Here is a 16,276-nt window from a genome sequence, read left to right on the forward strand (position 1 = left end):
TGAATAAGTAAAAGTACAAGTAACCAGAGACATATTTACTTTAGTAAAAGTAGAAGATGTCCACTACCACAAACAAGGCCTGGCTTTTAGAAGAAGTTCCTATCCTAACCAGCATGAAACAGAAATATGTTGTTAGAATGGGAATGCGGTTGCTTTTATTCATGGATGTATTTTAAGACGGTTTTATTTTCTTTAACCATGCAAGTAAGCAAATAAAGTGTGTGAAGCAGCGGGAATGGGGAGGCGATGTGAAGAGGTCCAGCCAAATAAATAAGATATGAATGCGTCTTACGCAGCCTGGCGGAGAAGTAAACAAGGCTGTGGAGAGAAAGAGATGGCAACTATGATCTAAAAACGGGAATAATAAAAAATAAACATTTTCACTTTTACCGGAGGCTGAATTACCGAGGGTCAGCGGCGCTGCACCTGGGCTCTGGAGCACTGGAGCCGGCTTGGAAGCCGATGAAGGATCGGCGGTGCCCAATATATACTGTATCTATGGCAACCAAACTTCACTGGTGAGACAAATGTGGGACGGTCAGGAAGACGTTTGGGCAGGGGGGAAAACTGATCAGAAAATTTAATGGAACATTGTAGAAATTTAGTGGAGTAGAAAGTATAGATAATTGCTGCAAAATGTAACGAAGTAAAAGTCAAAAGTATGCAATATTGATTATACTAAAGTACAGATACGTAATAAATGTAGGCTACTTAAGTACAGTACACCGCTGCATTTTTCCCCTATAAATAGCGACCAATCACCAAATATCAGTCATCAATCAATCATCAGCAGCAATCATCAATCATCAAATCAGTTTAATTGCTGATGTAAATTGCAGTGTTTGTGTTTCTTTGCATACTATGATTTTTTTTCAACAAATGATCAGATATACATTACAGTACAATACTATCATTGTAATCAACTGTAAAATTAAATAAAATGCAGTAACCAATTATTTGGAGCAAATTGTCATCACTCAAATGTGCGTAAGAGTGCTCTTGAGTGTTCGTAGATTTTGTTCTTAGCTAAGAACAAATCCAAGATAAGAAAACATTAGTGAATGTCAGAATCTTCGTAAAAAGTGCCTAAGTGGGGTTTAAGAACACATTTTTTCGTAAGAACGGTTGGTGAATGAGGCCCATTGTTTTTATTTATTTAAAAAAATAATTATTTAACCTTTATTTATCCAGGTAAGTCGATTGAGAACAACTTCTCATTTGCAATGACGACCTGTCACATTCCCACAGTTCCACATTCATACCTGGAAGCTGCCCAGTACTACCACATTCTGATCTGATCACATTCATACCTGGAAGCTGCCCAGTACCACCACAGTCTGATCTGATCACATCATACCTGGAAGCTGCCCAGTACCACCACAGTCTGATCTGATCACATTCATACCTGGAAGCTGCCCAGTACCACCACAATCTGATCTGATCACATTCATACCTGGAAGCTGCCTAGTACAACCAAAGTCTGATCTGATCACATTCATACCTGGAAGCTGCCTTGTACAACCAAAGTCTGATCTGATCACATTCATACCTGGAAGCTGCTCAGTACAACCACAGTCTGATCTGATCACATTCATACCTGGAAGCTGCTCAGTACAACCACAGTCTGATCTGATCACATTCATACCTGGAAGCTGCCAAGTACAACCACAGTCTGATCTGATCACATTCATAAAACTAGCTGTAAACTGTTAAGCTTGATCCTCCCCATATTATTACAAGTATTCACTCCTGGTTCTGCCACTCTCACTACGGAGACTCTGAAACAGCCGCGCCTACATTCACTGTGCACTGGGTACAGTGATGTTGATGGCAGCGTACCGCTTTCCGACCCCTGAGGATCCAGATGAGCCGCCCCATGTAGGGATCTGCATGTAGCTTCCACCAGGCCTTCGGATGAGAAGTATTGAGTGGTTTCTACTGCAAGACAACTGGTGATAGTTAGGCCGCAACATTTAGAATTGCAGTGCTCTTCAGCGTCTACATCATAGATTGGAGCTGGAAGCACAGACTGTGATTCTGGGCCCTGGTAAAGAAAATGTTGCCCCTGGCTTCACCTGTTTGGCATTGCCAGCTCGAAGAGTGTCTTGCCACGCTTTATGTCATCAGCAGGATTGCTAGCAGAATCCAATTCAATTCAATTTTATTTATAGTATCAAATCATAACACGAGTTATCTCGAGACACTTTACAGATAGAGTAGGTCAAGACCACACTCTATAATTTACAAAGCCCCAACAATTGCAGTAATTCCCTCAAGAGCAAGCAGTGCGACCAGTGCGACAGTGGCGAGGAAAAACTCCCTCTTGGGAAGAAACCTCGGACAGACCCAGGCTCTTGGTAGGCGGTGTCTGACGGTGCCGGTTGGGGATGCGATGAACAGTGGCGATAATAGTCACATTAATAATGGAACAGTGACTTCAAATGGTAGTCGTAGTAGTTCATGTCATATCAGGGCGCTGCAGGGCGCTGCAGGGCGTTACAGGATGTAGCGTGGCCCAGCAGAGCATGGATGGACGTAGTAGGAAGCTGCAGGGTTTAGCAGGACGCAGCATGACATTGCAGGGCACCGCCGAGCTCAGCAGGGAGTGCAGCAGGACCACGGAGACAGCTGCAACCAGGATCTTGGTGCCAACGTTCTCCAAGGAAATACGCTGGGAGAAAAAACATAAGGACTCCTAGGATTAATAACAAGCATTTCTGGAATGGGATGCACACAAATGGTAATAGAAAGGGAGAGGAGAGAGCAGCTCAGTGTGTCAAAGGAAGGAAGTCCCCCGGCAGTCTAGAACTATAACAGCGTAACTAAGAGAGACAGGTCATAAGGAGAGGTAGCCTGTTCGGGCTTGAAACTCTCCCCTGCCGGATCGGGCTGTGCTGGCCTGCCTCCCTCTACTTTTGTTATATATTATTAATCTAACAATTATGAAGAGAAGCAGGTGGGCCAGTTAGGTGGACACTGCAACTCCTCACTCCCTAACTATAAGCTATATCAAATATGAGTTTTAAGTTCATTCTTGAATGTGGTGACAGTTTCTGCCCCCCGAACCCAGATTGGGAGCTGGTTCCATAGGAGAGGAGCCTGATAACTAAAGGCTTTGGTTTCCATTCTACTTTTAGAGACTCTAGGTACCACAAGTAACTCTGCATTCAGTGCTCTAGTGGGACAATAAGGTATTAGGAGCTCTTCTAGATATGATGGTGCTTGACCATTTAGAGCTTTGTAGGTCAGGAGAAGGATTTTAAATTCAATCCTGGATTTTACAGGAAGCCAATGCAGAGAAGCTAATACAGGAGAAATATGATCTCTTTTCTTAGTTCTTGTGAGAACACGTGCTGCAGCATTCTGGCATTCAGCAATCCACATACCTCCAACAGTGACCCTCAGTCAGTTCCTAAAACTCTGCAGTCCTGTTTCCCACAATACCTTGAATCTGCAAGATTTAGACTAAAACCATGTGTGCATGTTCGAGGAGTCAGACAACAAGACTGTGTTCTTGATTTCCAGTGTGAGCTTGTTGTGGAGTAGCTTGGATAGCTGGGCTCCAGTGAGGGCGGCACAGAGCTTCAGCCGGGGTGTTGAGAGGCTCTGTTTGGGGGCGACCCGAGATCTTGGCAGCACAAATGATACTTAAACGTTCCCCAGCTGGTCTTCAGTGCTAATGTATGCTACTGAATTATACGCGACCTCTGCTGCATCACCAAAAATGTATTTGTGTCTCTCTTGTCATCTTGGTTGTATCCAGGTAAGGGGTAACATAACACGATGGTAGCTTGATTTGGGATAGGTGCTGCAGCTCACCCTCCCATGCATTACAAGCTTGCAGAAAATCGGAGGGCGTCATCCCGTTCTCTTTCTTTAGCCCAGAGGTGTTGGACTAAGACTTTGGCCCTGGTGGTAAAGGGTAGTATATATCCAATGAGATCATACTGACTTCAAGTCAAGTCAAGTCAAGTCAAGTCAAGTTAAGTAGAACCTGATTTGTCCCTAAAAGGGCAATTGGTTTCACGGCAGTGACAAGTACACAAGACTAATACAAATACAACAATAAATAGCAAAAAACAAAACTAATTAAACAAATGTAATACTTTATTCAAATCAACAAACCCATGTTTATCATGTGTGGTTGTGGTCAAGCAGATATGACCTTATCCTGTTTAAGGAATGAGTGTTTGTATCTGTTGGTTTTGACTAGCGTGTATTTGAAATGCGAACCAGAAGGCAGGGTCTGAAACTCTACTGTAGGTGCAGGGGGTGGTGCTGTCAGGCAGAATGGATTCGGCTTTCTTTAACAACTGTTTGTTATACAAATCGGACAGGCCCTTGTGTTGAGTAACTGGGTTGCTGCTGTTTTAAATTGAGAGATGTGAACCAGCAGATAAAAGTAAAGGTAAAAAAGGACTTATAAAAGATTTATAAAACAAAGTCCTCAGAGACCTGTCAACCTTGAACATTTCCTCAGACAGAAAAGGCATTGCTGGGTTTTTTATACATTCAAAGGTACGCTTATTATCAATTATAGTGCCCAAGTACTTGTACGTTTCATGTCCATTAAGCTTATTAACACCAGAGGTGTCAAAAGTATTCACATTGATTACTCAAGTAGAAGTATAGATACTAGTGTTTGAAAAGTCTTCTGTAGAAGTCGAAGCATCAACTCAAGCTTTTTACTCAAGTAAAAGTGTAAAAGTACTGGTTTCAAAACTACTTAAAGTATAAAAGTAAAAGTAATGTAAGGGGAAAAAAATGCCATTAAGGACAAAAGTTTAGCCCGCCCCACAGGGGCCTAATAGTGCACTACCCCACCTCCACAAAAAAATAATGACTATAATAATGTTATATTAAAATCATACCTGCAAACTCAGAAGGGCTGAAAAAGGTGACACATCTCTTCTGTGTTTTTCAGACAACGGCAGCTACAGTCTGGTGTTACAATCCTCTCCAGTGAAATACAGACACACTTTTACACCGTTTAGCTGTCAGCATTTTAACCGTGTTTACTCCAGCTGCTAGCTAACGGCAGGCTAACGTTACCTGCTGTGGAATGTAGTGTTCACTAGCATCCCGTGCGGCAATGTTTCAGTTCCCCCTAACGTCTGTTTTTGGAGCATCAGAGAGAAGCGCAGGCATTTAAGTGGCACCTAAATAAGGCACCGAAATCCGCGTTGCTATTCGGTCCGGTAGATAACGGTCGTTAAGGCACCGGTGAAGTATTAGCACCGGGTCTGTGCAGGTGCGATGGATCGCGTACAAACCAATAGGGTGTCGGAATGGTATAGGTTTATACTTCTCATCCAACCACAATTAAATTCACTCTCTCCGGATGGAGTGATTTGGATAGGTTTTTTTGAACGATGACAAGCCGGAATGAAAACAAGCCAAACTGAAATAGGAATAACGAGGCTATTTTTGAGTAGAAAGTACAGATAATTGCGTGAAAATGTAAGGAGCAGAAGTAAAAAGTATGCTGTAAAATAATTACTCCAGTAAAGTATAGATACCCAAAATTTCTACTTAAAGTGATGGTTGGGAGTAATTTCACCCTAGGGTCCTTTGCACCATGACCTCGAGCCAAAGACCCCCCCAGAAGCTTTTTTCACCTGGGTCGAACATTGGGAGAGTTAGCGTAGAGTAGCGTTAGCCGCTGAATAGCTTAGCGCAGGGGCTAATGGATCCAGTGATGTATCTCGTAAATGACCCCACTAATAATGCCCAAAATGATACCAAACTTCTACACTAGCACAAATAGGTTATGCACTCATAAAACGATGGATTGGAAAGTTTGTAAGTACACCAGTTGTGTATGTAAATAACACTTGCCTGCTGGCTTCTGCTCTCTGCTGTTGTTATTGTTGCTGCTGCCGGCAGTTAGACGAGTGCTTAGGGCCGTCTACAAATTACTACACCGAAAAGAGATACAACAAAAATATTTATTAATTTAATGATTAAATATGGTAATGTCTCCAAACTTACCTCAATTATAACTTGTCTCCTGCTAGTTATACTACAGCACTTACTTAAAAAAAAAAAGTTAAATTAATAAATATTTTTGTTGTATCTCTTTTCGGTGTTGTAATTTGTAGAACGACCTAAGCACTCTTACTCCCGTTAGGTAGCAGCAGCAGCAGCACAGAGGCAAGCAACAGGCAAGTGTTATTTACATACACTTCTGGTGTACTTACAAACTTTCCAATCCATCGTTTTATGAGTAAATAAACTATTTGTACTAGTTTAGAAGTTTGGTATCATTTCGGGCATTATTAGTGGGGTCATTTATGAGATACATCACTGGATCCATTAGCCCCTGCGCTAAGCTATTCAGCTGATAATGCTACTCTACGCTAACTCTCCCAATGTTCGACCCAGGTAAAATAAGGGGTGTTTGGCTCGAGGTCATGGTGCAAAGGACCCTAGGGTGAAATTACTCCAAACCATCACTTTAAGTAAGGTAACAAAGTATTTGTACTTCATTACTTGACACCTCTGATCAACACTAATATGTAAGCTGGCTGGGTTGGGCATAGGGTGGGAAATTAGCACCTGCCACCAGCCAATGGCAGGTACTTTTTCAAAGTGGTGACTTTGCCTTGTATACCAGCTACAGTGGCGGGTGGATTCCTTGTAACGGATTGGACAGCTTTTATCAAAGAATGCTGTTGCTAAGTAACATTAATGCACAATGGAGTCGAGTTAAGTTACTGCTAATGAATCCAAATTAATCTCCAACATTTCCGGTTTTGCTGCTTCATAATAAAAACATTCAAATACCAAAATAACGGAGGACTTTTATTGTGAAAAACTTATCGGAAATGAAATCGTTCACAGCCAGGGCTTTGACCACGCATATTTCCATCAACTTCAGACGCCATGTAGCTAGCTAAACTGAGGTACAGACAAAAGGAAATTATCGATAAAAAAATGTGGCGACATCCCTGGTGTTAAGAAGCCCAGGGGGTGTGGGGGCTCAGCTTTTCTTAGACATGAGTAGGGGAGGCGCCAAGGAAAAAAGGTTGGGAACCACTGCTCTATGTGTTCTATCACAAGAGTCCACTCAACAGAGCAAACTTGAAAAACAGCTTCAAGGTGTTAGGAATGAAGCCACTCCTTCCAATTAGAGTAGGAGGTACCAGGTGGCTTGCTCATCTCCTAAGGGCACTGGACCACTTCATAAGAGGCTATAGGGGCCTAATCCAGCATTTTGAGCAGGTACAGTAGTATAGGCTAAGGCAAGGCTAATGATCATTTTAGTTTAAATTAGTCGACCAAAGTTAACAATTCAACATAATGGTACTAATAATCATTATCACCGTTTATTTTGTGCAAATCCACCTCTGGTCCTACGTGAGGAGACAATCCAAGGGCCAAACAAGTCTAGACCAACATTTGTGAATGGAGGGTCTGTTGACAGGCGATCAGGTGGCAGACTAGCTATTTTCTGGATGCTGAGTGGAGCTCTGAACCTCCTGCAGGTAACACATTGGTGGATCTCACTCTTTTCTTTCCACCAACGATCCAGAAGCCAGCTGAACGGACAGACCCTTCTGTAAAGTGACGGCCTTGGTGGTGGATCTGCTTGTGGTGGTGTCTGATCAGCAAAACTGCAATGTGATGCTGGCCAGGGATAATCAAAGGAGTCTTTTCACTCTGATCAAGGCTTGAGTGGTGAAGACAACATCCGACTCTTAGAAGGCCAGGAGTGTCAATGAAGGGATCCAGATTTTTCAGAGGACTGGTTTTTGGTATCCTCTCTTGTTTTTGGATACATTTGATATCTTGGCCATAGACTTCCTGTTGTTCAGCTTGGATGATTATGGCTGAAGCTTGACTAGATTCTTCAACAGAAAATTCTCCTTTGCTGTAATGCCAGCTCTTACAGGTATCGTTTTCTCTCTGGGTTGTCTTACAATGACGCGCTATGTGAACAAGATGAGTCAATGCACAGCATAGGGATTCCAAGTTGAAAACTTGGCAAAGCTGCTTGTGTGAGGCTGTAGTGCTGAAGGTGGACACTTGAGGCCGAATGTCTGGATCTGAGCTTGGATCAATGAGGTTGTAAGCGCCTTCAGAGGTGCTGGGCTCTGGTCTGGACAGGAACTTGGGGCCACTCAGCCAGTTGGTGTTTTTTAGGTGGGCAGCAGGGACAGAGCGTGTTGTGTGATCTGCAGGGTTCTGATCTGTTGGTATATAGCGCAACTGGTCTGGACGAGATGATCTTCAGATGCGTAACACTCAGTTGCTGACATAAACATAAAAGCGCCTGGTCTCGTTGGAGATATAGCCCAGGACCACTTTGCTGTCTGAGTAGTAGGTTACAGCATCGAGCTGAAGGTCTAGTTCTGCAGAGATCAGGTCTGCTAACTCGACAGCAAGCACTGCTGCGCAGAGTTCCAGTCTTGGCACTGTGTGCTCAGGGCGAGGTGCCAGCTTGGCTTTCCCCATTACGAATCCAACCTGGTTGTTCCCACCAGCGTCTGTGACTTTTAAGTAGGACACAGCAGCGATGGCTTTCACTGGCCGTCACAAAAGACACACAATTCTCTTCTGCTGGCTGCTGATGGTGAAGCTGCTGTGTAGCGTCTGGGGATGGAAAGCCAGCGCGCTACAAAAAGATGCTCTCCATGAAGTCCAGGCAGCCTCCATTTCTTGAGGCAATGGAGCATCCCAGTTACCATTCTCAGCAGTAAGCTCCCGCAGGATAGCCTTGCCTTGGATTGTGACTGGCGCAACAAATCCAAGCGGGTCATAGAGGCTATTGATCGTCGACAAGACACCACGCCGGGTGTAAGGCTTCTTCTCATTGAAGACATCGAAGAGGAAACAGTCTGTGTGGAGGTTCCAATTGAGTCTGAGGCTGTGTTGCATTGGTGGCATGTCTGCATCAAGGTCCAGGTCTTTGAGGTCGCTTGCATGATCGCTGGATGGAAATGCATCTATGACCTCTTTGTTGTTTGCTGCGATCTTGTACAGTCTTAGATTCAACCTTGAGAGAACATCCTGTGTCTTTTTTAACAGATCTATAGCAGCTTCAGCTGTAGGCAGGGACTTCAGGCCGTCATCTACATAAAAGTCGCGCATCACAAAGTGCCTTACGTCTGGGTCGATGTGGAACTCGCTGACTTGGACAGACTGGTGCAGGCCATAAATAGCCACTGCAGGTGATGGGCTGTTACCGAAGACATGGATCCTCATGCGGTAATCTACAACAGCTTTGGAGAGGTCATTGTCTTGGAACCACAGAAAGCGTAGAAAGTTCCTGTCTTCTTCTCTTACCAGGAAGCAGTAGAACATCTGTTCTATGTCTACTGTAAAGGCGATGGCTTCTCTTCTGAAGTGGATCAGAACTCCAAGTAGCATGTTGTTCAGGTCAGGTCCAGTTAACAGCACATCATTTAGAGACACACTGTTGTATTGGGCACTGAAATCAAACACCACACGGATTTTCTTTGGCTTCTTTGGATGATACACTCCGAATGTCGGTAGGTACCATCATTCTTCTTCCTCACTGAGAAGAGGGGCTAACTCAGCATGGCCATTCTTAAACATCTTGTCCATGAAGCTGATAAAGTGCTCTCTCATTTCAGGCTTCTTGTCAAAGTTACGCTTGAGAGACATTAAACGCCTCAGTGCTTGTGGCCTGTTGTCGTGGAATCTTGAAAGGTAACGGTGCGACCCAACTGTTGCTTGAGTCTTTTCGTCTTTTATCTTCATAAATGTGGCATCTTGAATGACTTGCCAAGCCATTTTAGCAGAAGATCCATCTCCTCACTCGGTGTCAGGTTTAAACCACTGGTTGCATTCTGAAAGGAACGTTTCCATGCTCTGTAATTTTGAGGTTTGTCATTGAATTGGAGTAAGCCTGTGGCCACAAGCTCATGGCTTGCTAGATATCTTACAAAGTCATTTATGTTTGAGCTGCCATTACTGGGGTTTGGTGACACAGGAAGGCAAGGGGAGAAGGATGGCCATTGTAACTGTGAGGTCTGAAGTGGTGCACAGGAGTAGTATACTCATCATTGAACCCACTGTATGACGCACGCACACCTTCAACATGCCTGGTGAGTGGCTCATGAACATCCTGATCAGCATAGATGCAGGCCTGCTGTGAGGTAAGATGAAGTGGAACAGTATTATTTTGATGAGGAAGAAAAGGTCTGGCTTCAGGTTTTAGACATGGAGGTGGGATGTTGTAGCTAGGGCTCTGCGCTAACTTTGCCACGATGTTGCTGTCATCACATAACTGTAGTTCTGATGTTCTTTCTATGAAGTGTGAAGTAACAAATTGTTCTGTGCGTTGTGAGGGCTCCAAAGGAACAGAGTCTATGTTCAGTTCACAACTGCATTTTTTACCATTCATATCAACTGCAGCCTCAAGTGATTCTGCTTCAGCAATGGCTGCAACTGCCTCTTTTCTATGCTTACGCATTTCCATGGATGCTTCCAACCTAGCCTGTTCCAGCCTTATATTCACTTCCTCTTCGGCATAAAAAAGACGTGCTTTTGCTGCTTCGGCTCTCGCTCTTGCTTTCACTGCAGCTGACCCACATGATGATACACTGGATATTACTGACGAAGCACGAGAGCTTGTTTTTAATGAGGATGCTACTGGCTCCATGGATTGTCCTGCTTGTGTACCTCTACTATGCAGACACTTCTCTGACACTTCTGGCTCCATGGCACACTCCAGTAGTATATCTCTGAGCAGACACTGCTTGGCTGGTCGTCCACTAACTGCTTTTGATGACGTAACGGTTAGCCGCCAGCTTACACTGTGTTATCTTGCCTGCTTGAGAGTTGTTGTTTCACTGTGCCGTCTTCGGTATTGCTCTATACACTGACAGCCAGCTAAACTCTCTCCTAACATCAAGACTCTGGAGAAGACAATTGTTCCCACATCCACAGGTTTATTGACGTTGCAAGGAAAGTGTGAAACTGTAACATACAAATAGACTAATCAATTCTATGCTAGCTTTTAACATACAATATAGCCTCTGTTCAGAATGTAATTTAATCAATTGAAATATTTCCTTTCTACCGTTACACAATATAATTCATAACTATTAAACTGATAGTGATTATGCTGTACAAAGATAATTTTACATGTAAACAATATTACATTAATAGGCATAAATGTAGGCAAATGTAGCTGTAGTTGGCTTGCTACACTACAACCATCATCAGTGGAACCTTTTTGTTTGTAGCATTCGTTTACTTCCTAACTACCGCTCACGCAACCAACACATTCTCACACCCAACTTGTAAAATAAGGACGTTCGGTCAGGAGCCTTTCTCGTTCTTATTTGACGTTAAAAGTCTCCTTTAGCGTCTCATGTAAACGTGCTTGGTCGCCACTATTGCCGTGCCTTTTTCGGAGAAAAACAACGGGGAAAGGACGCCTCAAAAGCCGGGAAACACCGCGGGTGAAGCGCGACAATAACGGAATCGCGGAGGTTAGGTTTAGGAGAAAAACAACGGGGAAAGGACGCCTCAAAAGCCAGGAAACACACGCCGTAGACAGGGGAAACAAAACGCCATAGACAGGGGAAACAAAACGCCATAGACCGGGGAAACAAAAGAAAAACAACGGGGAAAGGACGCCTCAAAAGCTGGGAAACACACGCGGGAGATGGGGAAACAAAACACCACACGCGGGGCGCGAACACGAGTCTCCTGAGTGAAAGTCCGGTGTTTTACCCATCCGCCACCCCAACCACCATCCTTACCCAGCAATTTCCCCTTACATACCACTCGCTAAGTCTCATCCAACTGCGGCTCTCCCCAGTACGTTACACAAATACGCCGAAGGGTGCCTTTTTCGTCGCATCAGACGCTGAAGGACACTGACCAAACGTACTTATTTTACGAGTTCGGAATGAGAACGGGTTGCTCACGCAACATAGCGGTTACCAGCTGAGAGTCTTAAAGTGACAGCAACGTAAATAGAGAACTCATAAGACTTGAGGCAAATTAACTTCTTATTTTTATCAGCTTATTTATAACAAAACAGAATAGTTGAACGTAATTGATTCAAATGTGCAATGGTGTGTGTAAGATCCAGTCACCAGATTCCGAGGGGGTGAATCCTGTGCAGAGAAGCAAGGCACGTAATTTTTTCCAAACAGCAAAGGATCCAGGTGTAGTGATGTTCAGCTGCTTTATGCACGACTGCCTGACCCACCTCAGCAACCTGTCTGCATCCAAGCAACGGCCATCTCTAACAGTGGCAGAGGTTCAGACCAGTCTGATAGCCACACAGGCTGTCTTAACTAAATACAAAAACAGGTATGTGTGTGTGTGTCAGAATATTTTTAAATATAATTAATATAACATTGTGCTTTGTTGTGTTATAAGACCTGGACCCAGGCTTAGGGCATGCCTAGAAAATCCAGCAGACACCTTTGAGGGTGTTACCTTGGCAGCACCAAGAGATGACCTCTCCCTGGCTCGTCTGAACTCCACAAAGGACAAGCTGATAGACACATTTTGCGGCAGTATGGCGACACAATTTTGTGATTTCAGCTCTGGAGTACTACAAGCTTCCAAACTGGTGGATATCACAAGCTGGCCTGATGCAGATACATGTGAAGGTTATTATCAAGCACATTTAACATCATATGTATTTTACATCTTGAAGTTGAAACCTTTTACTGTTTGTTCAACCTTAAGTTTTCCTTGTGTGTGTCTGCAGATTTTGGAGATGCATATGTGGAGTGTCTTATAAAGCGCTTTGGTCCACTACTGGCCTCCTCTGGGGCCAATTTGGATCTGATTCCAGACCAGTGGACATTCCTCAAGAGCAGTTTGTACCAGCAGCATCCGAACACGGACCAGCTGACCTGGCCAGAGATAAATCAGAGACTGGGAGGCCAGTGCCCTGATTTCCTTCAGCTTGTCGATGTATTACTGTGTATTTCATCTTCCAGAGCAGACTGTGAATGGGGTTTCAATTTGATGAAACAAGTGAAGAGTGACTGGAGGTCAGGTCTGAGGTCGGACACACTATCTGACCTGCTCACAGTGCAGCTGTCCAGCCCTGACATTGAAGACTTTGATCCCGACTCAGCCATACAGCTGTGGCATCAGGCCAGCGTCAGAGCGAGGAGGCCAGATTTCATGGAAAGAGGAGCCAAGAAGAGAAAGACCCAACTTGAAGATGAGAAGGAGACATCTGAGGAGGAAGATGATGACTCTGAAGAAGACTAAAATGACACTTTAATGCTATGTTACTGAAAGATGAGTCAAATTTTTTTTGTTTTGTTTATCATTTGACTTTTGCCTGTTTTAGATATTTAGTCACGTTTGTGGCAATGTCAGTCCGTTTGTTCCCCATGAAGGTAAGGCAGCTTTATTTATTATTTTTTTTATTATAATTTGTTCAATGCACTTCAGTCAGGTCAGTTTTTGTATTGAACTATAGTCCCCAGGCGACAAGGTTATGTAAATTTGTGTGTTGTTGTACAAACATGTATGGTACCCAGCAGATAAATCCTACTGACTTTAGTGATAACCTGACTTTCCCTCTTGCGCCACCATGAGGTTTGACATTTCAAATCATTTGAGGAAACCAGGATGATTATCTTTGTATCCATCTACAATGAAGAATGTGTTTTTCATCCACACCTTTGTATCTTTAATGAAGTATGCCATAATAATGCTGTTTTGGGCTTGAGAAATCTGTTCAGGAGTGAACATGTTGTAACAGGCTGTAAATCATCATCAATTCTGAAGATGGTAAAATAAACCTTTCCCCATATCTTTACCTCTAAGCACAGTGTATCAATTGTTGGCACTGCCTTAAAACCTTGGAGCTAAAAATATGTATTAATAATAAAAAAGAATGTATTGAAACAATTCAAAATATGCTAGTGCACTTTCTTTTATAAATTTGAATTCCGGAAAAAAGTGGCTGGTAAAAAATAGTAGGCAATTGGGGTTGTGCAATTTGTCAGTTGCGAAATACATAGGCTATTTGGGTTGTGCATTAGATAGATAGATTTTTATTGATCCCAAAAATGGGAAATTACAGTGTTACAGTAGCAAAATATCAGACACACAGCACACATACAGAATATATATGAAATAATAGGATACAATATACATGAAACATATTAAGAAAATGACAAATATTAAATACAACATGGCAAATTTTAGACACATTAGATCTTCTCTTTCTACAGAGGCTGCAAAGAAATTTCTCCATGCCCTCATTTTCTCGCACATCTCATACTGTATTACATGTTGGGGGCAGGCCAGTCCAATAAAAATAAGGCACTTAGGACAAGCTATTTGCGGTGATGGGTTACATCCCCTATTTAAGGCGTATCAGGTGCTGCCATCAGGCAGAAGATATAGGGTGCCGTCTTTACAAACCAACCGGGCTCGCAAATCATTCATTCCTACCAGCATTACACTACTAAATAAATTGAGGAAAATAACTTGACCCTTTCTGGGTAATAATATTGAACGTTGGTATAATACTAAAACGCCACTGATGATGATGCACTTTACTGTTGATAGCCCATTGGTGCTAATGACATTCCACTTTGCTATTTGTGTATGATGTGGAGATATTTGGGATTGTGTATTAGGGTTGTGTGGAGAGGAAGGAGGGTTTTTTGTGTTTTGTTGTTGTTTGTTTGTTTGTTTTTTTTTTTTTTTTTTTGAGCTGTATGGTGCAAGATGAATTTCCGAAAGGATCAATAAATGTGTATCTATCTATCTATCTATCTACTTAGAATCCTTGTACAAACAGGCTTTGAAAGTATTTGACAAAAGGCCATTAAGGTATCACCATTGTGGGATACTATACAAACACAATCTACTTACTTTTGGCTGCTGGTACTGTAAGGTCCACTAGAGTAGCTTCCATACATAACTGCACTGTACCCTTTCACTCTTCAGCCTTTGGGCAGGCAGCTTTCTCTTTCAAAGCCCTTAACCAGTGAAATACTATCCCAGACAATGTAAAAAGCTGTGGTTTGTTTAGTAGCTTTAAAACTAATCTAAAAAATCACTTAAAAATCACTCAGCAATGCACGCATACTGTTAGTTAATCATTCCTCACAACTGTTAGTCTTACTTGTCTCTGCAACGGCGCTGATGGGGTGTGTGTGTGTGTGTGTGTGTGTGTGTGTGTGTGTGTGTGTGTGTGTGTGTGATATGAAAGGTAAAATACTGTTATTTGTTACATGTTTTTTTTACTCGTTTTAACTTTTAAAATGTTGTATTTGTGTTTTTCGAGGGACTGCAGATGTAAATTAGCCAAAGGCTAACTCTGGTGCAATGCATCAAATGGTCACATTTATGTTTTAATTGCACATTGTCCCTTATAAATAAAATTGAAATTGAAGTGTTAAAAAATGTAATTGCCTGTGGTAGGAATGATTTCCTGTAGCGGTCCGTGCGACATCGAAGCCTCTTAGAGAAGGTGCTCCTCTGTTGGACCAGTGTGGGGGGATGGAGAGGGTGGTGGGGGTTATCCATGATAGATAACAGTTTGTTCAGTGACCTCCTCTTCACCACAGCTTCAAATGTGTCCTGTTTGCAGCCAATAATGGAGCTAGCCTTCCTTATCAGTTTGTTCAGTCTGTTTGTGTGGCTGGCTCCGATGCTGCTGCCACAGCAGATGGCGGAGGAGAACAGAGCGCCACAACAGACTGGTAGAACATCTCCAACATTCTGCTGTACACGTTGAAGGATCTCAGCTTCATCAGGAAATAGAGTCTGCTCATCCCATTCTTGTAAACAGCAGTGCTGTTGATTTTCCAGGTCAGCCTGTTGTTGATGTTGACACCCAGGTATCTGTACTCCTCAACCATGTCCATATCTCCACCCAGAATGCAAAGGGGCTGCAGAGCCATTCCTTTCCTCCTGAAGTCAATCACCATCTCTGGTCTTATCCACGTTCAGCAGCAGGTGATTCTTACCAGACCACTCCACAAAGTCATCCACCAGCGCTCTGTACTCTCCCTCCCTCCATCCCTTATACACACAGCAACTGCAGAGTCATCCGAGAACTTCTGTAGGTGACATGACTCTGAGTTGTACTGGAAGTCTGTGGTGTATAAGGTGAACAGAAAGGGAGACAGAACAGTCCCCTGTGGGGCCGCCGTACCACTCACCACCACATCAGACAAAAAGTGGTCCAGACGGACAAACTGTGGTTTGCCTGTCAGGTAGTCAGTGATCCAGGAGACTGTGGACGCATTATGTCAGTGTCATTTTGTGCAATACGTACAGGGTTGGTCATTTAAAAACTGCC

This window comes from Perca fluviatilis, chromosome 9 (genome assembly GCF_010015445.1).
Source record: "Perca fluviatilis chromosome 9, GENO_Pfluv_1.0, whole genome shotgun sequence".
Classification (NCBI taxonomy): Eukaryota; Metazoa; Chordata; class Actinopteri; order Perciformes; family Percidae; genus Perca; species Perca fluviatilis.